The following is a 9,053-nucleotide window of genomic DNA, read 5'->3' on the forward strand; positions in this document are numbered from 1 at the left end:
TTTGGTGTTCATGGCCCTTGTGTTGATGTGAGCTGCCCAGGCCTTTTTATTGTCCACGTGTGAACTTTAGCCGGGTGCTTTAGCTGAGTGTGAAGTGTTTTAGAGATTGCTGTGCTGAGATCATTGTGTGAGGGGTTGCGGTGTTACCTGGGTGCTCTATTCACTTATTGGGTCAGGGACGCTGAATTGTGGAATCCTGGTAATAAAGGCTTATTGCTAGACTTCTGTTGTGAGCTGTTTCTTATACCTGGTGCCCAGTATAGTCGAGTCACAAACCTGCATCATTGGGGAGAAGTGTTCCTCTCTTACAGTATTGTAGCGTCAGATAGTGTTACTGTAAACTAGGTGAAGATGAAGGTAAATGACATACTGTGAAGATGGTGTCGAGTTCGGAAATTACGGTTAAATGATTGTAAGTTTGCTGGTTTAGAGAGAAGACTTGGATTGAGAGAGAAAGACGGAATGTTCCACTTGTCATGTTAGATTTAGCAAAGAAACTGGCCCTGTGTCAGTAACCCGACCATATCACTTACAACTTAATATTTAATATTATTATTGTCATGCCCTGCTCGTCGGCTCCTCCTGTGTGCCACGCCCCCTGCCTACCCACGTGTGTTTCCCGGATTGTACCCAGCTGTGTCTGCTTATTTTCAATCAGTCCTGTGTATTTCAGTCCGTGTCTTACCCAAGTCCTTTGTCCGTCATTGATGTTAGTCAGTGTCTGATGTCTCCTTCCCCGATTCCCTATAATAAACCCCGTTCGTCCCGAATCCTGCCTGCCTGCTTCCTGATTCCACGCCTGCCCGCACGATCGCCACTCTGCCCGCGATATCCCGTGACAATTATATTAAACAGGAGGGATTATCCTTGGTCACTCTGATGTACCAAATTCAACACAGGAGAGACTTCATACTAATCTGTAGAAAATAATCTATCAAATCAAGAGCTTTAGTATGAATTATCTAAATAAAATGGTTAAAATGAGAGATTTTGCCTGACGCCTTGTCTGAAACATCTTGTCTATCTACAGAGATGTTAACTCTCATCCAACCAACTGGGGGCTGCAAAGACTCTAGGGGTGTATATTTTTGTCATATCTCACAGGTGCTTTTAAAAATTCCAATTATTTATGAATCGGTATCATATTTTCAATTGCTCTTTTGATGAGTTTTTTAAAAAAAACAAATGCTTTGGGTCCCCGGTGACCCCAATCAAAAGCACCCAATTCCACATATACAGTTCTGACAAACTATTTATTCAGTTAATGTTTGCCATGGGTCCTAATTTAAAGAATCACACAGTATCATGGTGTCTAGGGGCTCTCTGCCAGTCAATCTGAAGAAGACAGGTAGAGATTTCCACATAGGCTCTGTAGACAATCTGACATACCGCTGTTGCTAAGGTAACATGATGTTTAAAGTCCATCCATCTTCTGCACCCACTGGTTCTGTTAAGGGTGGCAGGGGGGTCCAGAGCCAATCCCAGACACTATGGGCACAAGGCGGGGAACAACCCAGGGTGGGGCGCCCATCTGCCATGTTTTAATGGATACTGGGCATAATTTAAAATAACCTTTACAGTCCTTGTTTGCTATGTTGCATATACAGGAACACTACACCCCCTGCCGATTAATGTTTGAATACTAAATACCGTTGTATCATTAAGGAAGGTTTGCTGCTGATCAGGTGAGATTACTGTGTTCATGTGCTTTATTTATTCATGCCTCTTATAATGTATCAGGTGCAAGTCATGCACCTGTATGTGGGAAGCTGAGATACAGCCTTGCAGCATCATTACAAGGTCATTACTACTATATGACCATAACGTTTTTCCCCATCATATTAATGTGGATTTGGATAAAAATGTCTTGCTTTTAAATATAATTCATGTGTATTTCAGTTAACCAAAGCCTCACTGTAGGTAACAAAGGAGAGACATTTTACAAAAAGGGGTTTTAATTGCCGAGTTCAACACGTGACAACTACTCAGTAATGACTGGCTAAGATTCTATTACAAACTCACCGTGTGTAGGGCAAGTACAGCATTATGGATAATACATCAGGACTCATACTGAAATTCCCTATATTTGGATATATTATGTAACCTAAGGGTTTTTAGGAATGTTGAAACACACATATACAAATATAACATATATGAATTTGGATATGGGTGCGGCTGCAACTGCAGAGGCTTGTAGTACATATTCTGCAAAATATTTACAATTGTTGCAAATATTATGTACAAACCATAAGAGACTTGAATGCAAACATGGGTTTTGTTGGGAAAATATCATTTCATGAAATACATTACTGAGGAAACTGTATTTGCTATTACTCATATTTAATACTTTTAAGCACACACACATCAAAAGGAAAAATAAACTATTATAACAATTTATATAGCTTGCAATAATTAAACATAAAAAAACTATAGTATAGAAAAATCCAATAATACTATCGGACAACATGGCCATGGAAATGTAACAGAGAGCGGTGAGCTGGAGACCAGAGTCTTGACCCTGAGGAGTGAAATAAAATATTTAATTTCTCTGTTGCATCGCAAACCTGACAGATACACTACTTGTCAAAAAGAAAAGAACTTACTTCCTCACACATTTCTACAAGGATGTTTTTGTCAAATCCCTCCAACTCACTGCAAAACAACAGATCAAATTCACATATTATGACATAAATAAAAATATAATATAGATATATAATATAGACAGTTCATGGTGCATTTTGTAATACTCAAGACACACCAAGGCCATGCAGAGTGCATACTGATAAAAGGGAGGGGAGGGGGGAAAACTTCAATACATTCTCTGTATCACAAGTGTTACGTCTAACAATTCAAGATATTATATCTTACAGTTGTCTTGGGCGCTTTTCCACTGCTCCGCGTATTTAACTCCGCGTCAAAATATGTTTCCCCAGTCCTGTCATTTAAGTCGCTACTTCTATTGCCCCGTGTTCCTAGCTGGTTTCCCCAATAAATCCTTTGTTTCCCGATTCTCCGTCTTCCTGTTCCTGCTTCCCCGATCCGTGACAACAATCAACATGAACGCACCACAGTCCACAGAACCAATCTGTTGAGGAACATCCTGCAAAATACAATATAGTACTAACGAAGACATTTGTTAAAATTCTAATACAAATGTAACGACAGAAAATGCTGAAATCCACTTTACCATGTTTTTCAAGTATTTTCCAGTGTCCTGGGCTTATTCGGTTTGTCAGTTTGCTGCAAAAAGAAATTTGGAATAGTCAGGGACACAATAAGTACATCTTTTCATGTAAACGGGATTAAAACTCTATGTAGGAATTAATGGACAAACAGAAGACCTTTTGTCACATTTGTAAATCTTTCACTGTAGCGCGGCATCTGGCTGTGAGTGATACCCAGAGCGTATGACAGTCTCTGCCCCAACTGTCAGCAGGAATGAAGGAAGAAAATTATGATTAAAAAAGACCTAACAATACAACTTAACTGTTATAACATTTATTGTACAATATACTATACATATGATAAGGATCACATAACTGCGTGGTGCGCAAGTACGCATTCCCGTACACTCGTGGCAATTCCTTGTTGTAGCAGCGCAAATGCGTATTTATTTTATGTGCATTCACGCTGTTATGACAAAAAATTACCGTGCATCTTAACATTTATGTAGCTAATTTTTACTTCTGCAGGCATGAAGGCTAAAACACACAATGATTTCTTGTCATAACAGCGCGAATGTACATTAAATAAACACGTATTTGCGCTGCTACAAGACATTACCGCGCGTATCGGTTTAAACAGCGAAAAAGTACTTTCACACCAGTTATGTGCCCCCTGCATATGATCATTTTTGCATATAAAATAAAGGGCGAGACAAGTCTACACACGTATTCACATTTATATAACGGTTTTATTACCTTGTAAATCATCTTTAGGATTTGCAAACTGCCCAAACACTTTTGATGTAGCCAGTTTTAGGTTTTAAATGGATTAATAGAGATTCTCCATAAGATTTATTGCTGTGTGCGTTTGAATCTTAAAGCCCGAGTCTCGCGCCAGATGCGTCAGAGTTGGCAACCTGCTTACAGCCGAATCGGACCCACGACCGGTCAGTCGGAGCCGAACGCGGCCGAAAGTCACCGAAGAGCTGCATAGCACCGCATTGTCTGTTATGGTACGAATGGGCGTCCGTGACAACAGCTTGGTTACTTTTGAATCACATGTACTTATCTTCTCACACTTCTTCCGATCATCTGAGGGAAAGCTTGTATTTTGAAGAGAGTCTTCACAATGGAGAACAACGACAGCAAAATAGTTAAGATTAAAATTAAAATCATAATTAAAGTGAAAATATCAACGAAGGAAGGTGTGATAAAGAAGGAAGAGACGGAAAAGCCTCGATTGACACGAAGGGTGCCTGACATGCCGAAGGTAAAGCCCTGGCTTAAGAGACTTTATTAGAGCACTTTAATTAGAGCATAAAATGTGTTATATCAATAATCTTTCCTTGTTTTAACAACCGGCTGTCCAGACTGGAAGAGAAGAAAATCACCAGGGCCAGAGGGTTCGTCCGTGGAGCGGGAGGGACAGGCTACCCACGCTGGAGGAAGAAGGAGCGACGAGGAAGAGGCCCCAGCTGAAGTTCCTCCGTCGTCCGGACAGCAACGGCTCCTGCGCCCTGCGAGCAGAGAGAGGCCAGGGGCAGCGTCAGCAATCCGCCGAGCAGCAACTCCTGCAACGAATGCACGGACTCATGGGTTATGGCCGGAAACGGAGGACTGACGGAGACATTACTGGTGACGGACTTGTGGGTTATGGCCGGGGACGGAAGACTGACAGAGACATTGGTGATGGACTTGAGGGTTATGGCCGGGGACGGAGGGATAGTAGAGATGTTGTTTAAGGATTATTATAGATATAGGATAGGATAAGATAGGATCGGATAAGAGGCTTAGATGAAATAGATTAAGATAAGATAAATTAAAACATAATAAGATTAGTTAAAATATAATAAGATAGGCTAAGTTAAAATATAAGATAGGTTAACATATGATAAGATTAAAGTTAAGATAAGAGATTTACAATAAAACATATATTTACTTTTCAAACTGTGTCTTTGTCATCTCTTCAGTGTTGTGTCTGTCTCTTAAGTGTTTGATAATTTTGCACCGTTAATTTATATCTGACACTCCTAAATGTCAATAAGCAGAGACGGAGGAATGGGAGGAAGGTACGGTTAAGTTAAAGGAAATGATAAAGTATCAAAATCACAGTGTTACCTTATTTTGACGCAGAGAAAGTAATTTCAGTGTTACTACCACCTATGAGTTAATGGCTGCAAATGTTGGTGTTAGAAGTGCCGGTAAATAACGCGGCGTAAGTTTAACTCCGGTGTGTTTCTGAAAAACGCGCCGCCTTCTAACTGCTGTCATTCGGCGAACGTATAGGAGACTATTCTGGTAAGTAACAAGTAAAGTGGTAATTTAACGTAATGCTAACATGCATTACCAGTTAGTAAGTGTTTTACTATATCATACCATGCGTACTTTATAGTTTTAGTCCGGTGCACTCTGTATCCATAACTAGCTAGCTAATGTTAACATGACGCAGTACAGTCTTCCAGCTTGGGGATTCCCACCCTGGTCCGCGGCCAGTATTCCGCAGGGGGGTTTGCGGAGGAGTTGGTTGCAAAAGCAAACGATCCCTTCATATTCATGCGTTGTGTTCTAATGTGTAAATAAAAGATAACGATCAAATTCAATGTTTATGTCCTATTATACTAGATAAGACTGTAAAATAGTTTGCCCTGTATATGGATGCCATGCAGTCAGAGCATGATCAAGATAGGGTGTGAGTGTGGAATAAAGACAAATGTAACAGTATTTGAGGGAAGATTGAGAAGGAGGGAAATGTAAGGAGAAGGAGGTTCCTAGGAGCTCCGAGATGTGTTTGGCTGTAATAAATCTGGAATATAGCTATATGACATAGTTTTTGCTAACACCAGCATTTATTTTTTAGGTTTGTCGAGCTCCGTCAAAACAATTAGAACGAGTCCATTATGTAACTGGAACCCCTCTCACATGTAAACACAGTGACACGCTACAGCGTTGGTTTGTTGTCTGAGGCTATGATACTGACCACAAACACATTCTCAAATTTCACTGCACCAGTCACAGCATATGCAGGCAGAAAAATGACAGCAAAAAACGTTCAGCATTAGACTCTAAAACCGTCTGTAATGTCTGTGTTTATCCAGTGGACCATGGTGACGGAATAGGGTAGGAGTAAATGCATGCTGGGAGATTCATGGAGTCAACTTGTGGTTTGTCGGCTTGTCACGGCAGGATCTGTAATAACTCCTAAGCATTTGGTCAGAAGGCGCACACGGTAATTTATATTTATTGTATTTACTTGTTGTCTTGTATTGAAAAGTGGAATTGCGGGGATGTATGAGCCGCTGTTTAGCGGTAATATCATGGATCTTTTAGAATGTCTTGTAAGATTAAATGTAATGCAGGAATTTAATAATATGTTTATTTTATAGTTTTTCACGGTGTCTAGAAGAATAAAGACTGAATAAACTTCAACGTCTGTCAGGCGCATGTTTTCTGTACCAAATGAAGAACTTTGGGAGCTGTTATATCTTCTATAATAAAGGTAACCTTACAGTAAATGACTTCAGCTGTGATCTGAAGCTATATAACAAATTTTATTAAATAAGATTAAATTTATCTTCTGCGAGGGGCACCCTAATATAATGATATATATAATAATTATAATATAATATAATTATATAATTATAATAAATATAATATAATTATAATATAATAATACACTGCTGTCTGTCTGCCATAAAATAAATAAAAGGGGGAATTGGAATTGCATATGACTATGGAGAGAATGGCTGACTATGGTGAAAAAGGTGTGAAAAATTTTACTAATTCACATAAGGGACAGCATAAAGTGTTGTTTAATTCAGTATTGGAGGAATTCATATATTTGTGTGATTATGATAATCACACTATTATAACTTGATTGTACATCTCTTGAATTGAACTAATTACAGTGTCATGTATAACACTGCACTTTTTAATACATTGTTTGGTAGAACAGACTGCAAAACTGTAGTCTTAATGGAAAGCTGGATGAAATTCCTAGGGTGGCGTAGTCAGCTGTCCACTGAGTCTACAGTTTTGTAGTTCGGTCTGTCGCAGTCTGGCGCAGTTGGCAGGATCATCGTCCTGAGAGCAGAGATGCGTGTTCAGTGTGAATGACCCTTCAGTTGTTGTTTTTCTATTTTTAATTACCTTTTTATTCCTATCCATGTCTTTTTTTCCTTTTGTATGCTCATTATTCAGCCAGTACAGCTGTTTTTATTGTAGTCGAAAACAACAGTGAGTGCCAGTCACTGGCAAATCCCTTGGTTCCCGGTTCCACTCCATCTGTCCTCTGGTGGTCCCCTTGAGCTGTGGACCCCTTTCCAGTGTTGTGCAGCCAGATCCTCCTGAGCCGCACGGAAGTGGAAGTTGGCAAAGTGAGATGCGGCAGTAGGCCTATGCATGCAATTGACTGGAGTATGGAGAGTAAAGCCTTTCGTTTTCTTTAATAAAAGTTGTCCGTGTATTTTCTCATATGCGAGAACATCACAACTGCCACTACACCTGTTGATGTGTAAGTGTGTCCTATTCAAACAATAAAGAGAAACTACATGCAGCACTGAAAAACTATTCCACGGCTAAAAAATGTAAACATTCTTTCTATATCAGAAGCTAGTCTCTGACTGAAATTTCTATAAATCTTTATATAAACTGATAGCAATTAACCTAAGAGTGCATGCTTGGATTTTAGTATCTGCATGTACTGTGGAACTAAAAAGAATCATAATCAACATATATAATTACGTAAATGAAAAACAAATACGTTGCATTTTCCTTAATAGTTTTGCACGTTGCCATAATTTATATTTAATTTAAAGTATGAAGCACCCAAGCAAAGTTTATGTTGAAATAATACTCAAGATTCTTAAGTCTTAGCTCTGGCACAGTGGTGGATCTAGAAAATTTTACATGGGGTGGCAAGAGATTTTAACAGAGTGGCATGGAGGTTCAGTGAGAAACCGACTATCATTCAGAATCGTGGAGCTCAGGAGCATACTTACACTGAAAAAGTGACAATTTATCTAAGCATTTGGACTCTCATGGTTAAAACAATGCTGATTGTACTTTTCATTATCACTGACCAGTTGTTTTTCTTTGTTGTGCTGTGCAGCAGAACGTTTCACAAACATATCCAAATTAAGAGCCTTTGCACGCTGTCTGTCAGTTTGCACACACACACACACACACACGAACAGTCAAATGCATTCATACATGTATATATATATATATATATATATATATATATATATATATATATATATATATATATATATATATATATATATATAATCAGGAGTGGTACTTTCACCACGAAATGTCACCCATGTGCACTGTGTCTTCGAGTAGTGAACCAGTTTTCAATATAATGGTTAAAAAGGTTCAAACCTTCAGTGCCTCGTACCATCTCTACCAGTGTTTTTTTCTACAGGGAAAATACAACTTGTATGCTGGCCTTAGAAGCACAACTTCAAAGAATAGCTGCCATGCTTCTGTCTAACATGGCAGAGGGAGTAAAATGGTATGGGACTGCTTTGGTGCTGGTAAGGTGGGTGATTTACACAGAGTACAAGGTGCAATGAACCAGCAAGGTTACCGCTCTGTTTTACAACTCATGCCACCCCCTGTGGTCAGCACTTCTATCAAGCAGCAAGGCTGATTCAAAGCACACTGGTGAAAGATGAGGAATCCAGAGAACTGTCCTGCTTGACTGGCCTACAGAATCATCACATCTCCAGCCTATCAAGCTCATGTGAGACCAGCTTCACCGTGAGGTCAGAGAAAATACCAAGCCAGTCCCACCTCTGGGAATAGCAGGATTGAAATTTCCCCTAATATTGTCATAAACGGACAGCTCTAATGGCAAAGGACTGCAAAGCTGTAATTGCTGCAAAT

The 9,053-nt window shown here is 39.5% G+C and overlaps 1 long non-coding RNA gene across 1 annotated transcript; it reads right to left on the bottom strand.

Annotated features, from left to right (window-relative positions):
* Positions 1 to 2,892: 2,892 nt before the first annotated feature.
* On the bottom strand, positions 2,893 to 4,043 carry LOC125727143 (uncharacterized). The gene is made up of 3 exons (XR_007388567.1): positions 3,921 to 4,043; positions 3,188 to 3,240; positions 2,893 to 3,100 (listed from the first exon to the last, which is right to left on the bottom strand). It is a non-coding gene; the product is annotated as an uncharacterized LOC125727143 (long non-coding RNA).
* Positions 4,044 to 9,053: the final 5,010 nt, after the last annotated feature.

The sequence above is a fragment of the Brienomyrus brachyistius genome, unplaced genomic scaffold, assembly GCF_023856365.1.
Source record: "Brienomyrus brachyistius isolate T26 unplaced genomic scaffold, BBRACH_0.4 scaffold87, whole genome shotgun sequence".
Lineage (NCBI taxonomy): Eukaryota > Metazoa > Chordata > Actinopteri > Osteoglossiformes > Mormyridae > Brienomyrus > Brienomyrus brachyistius.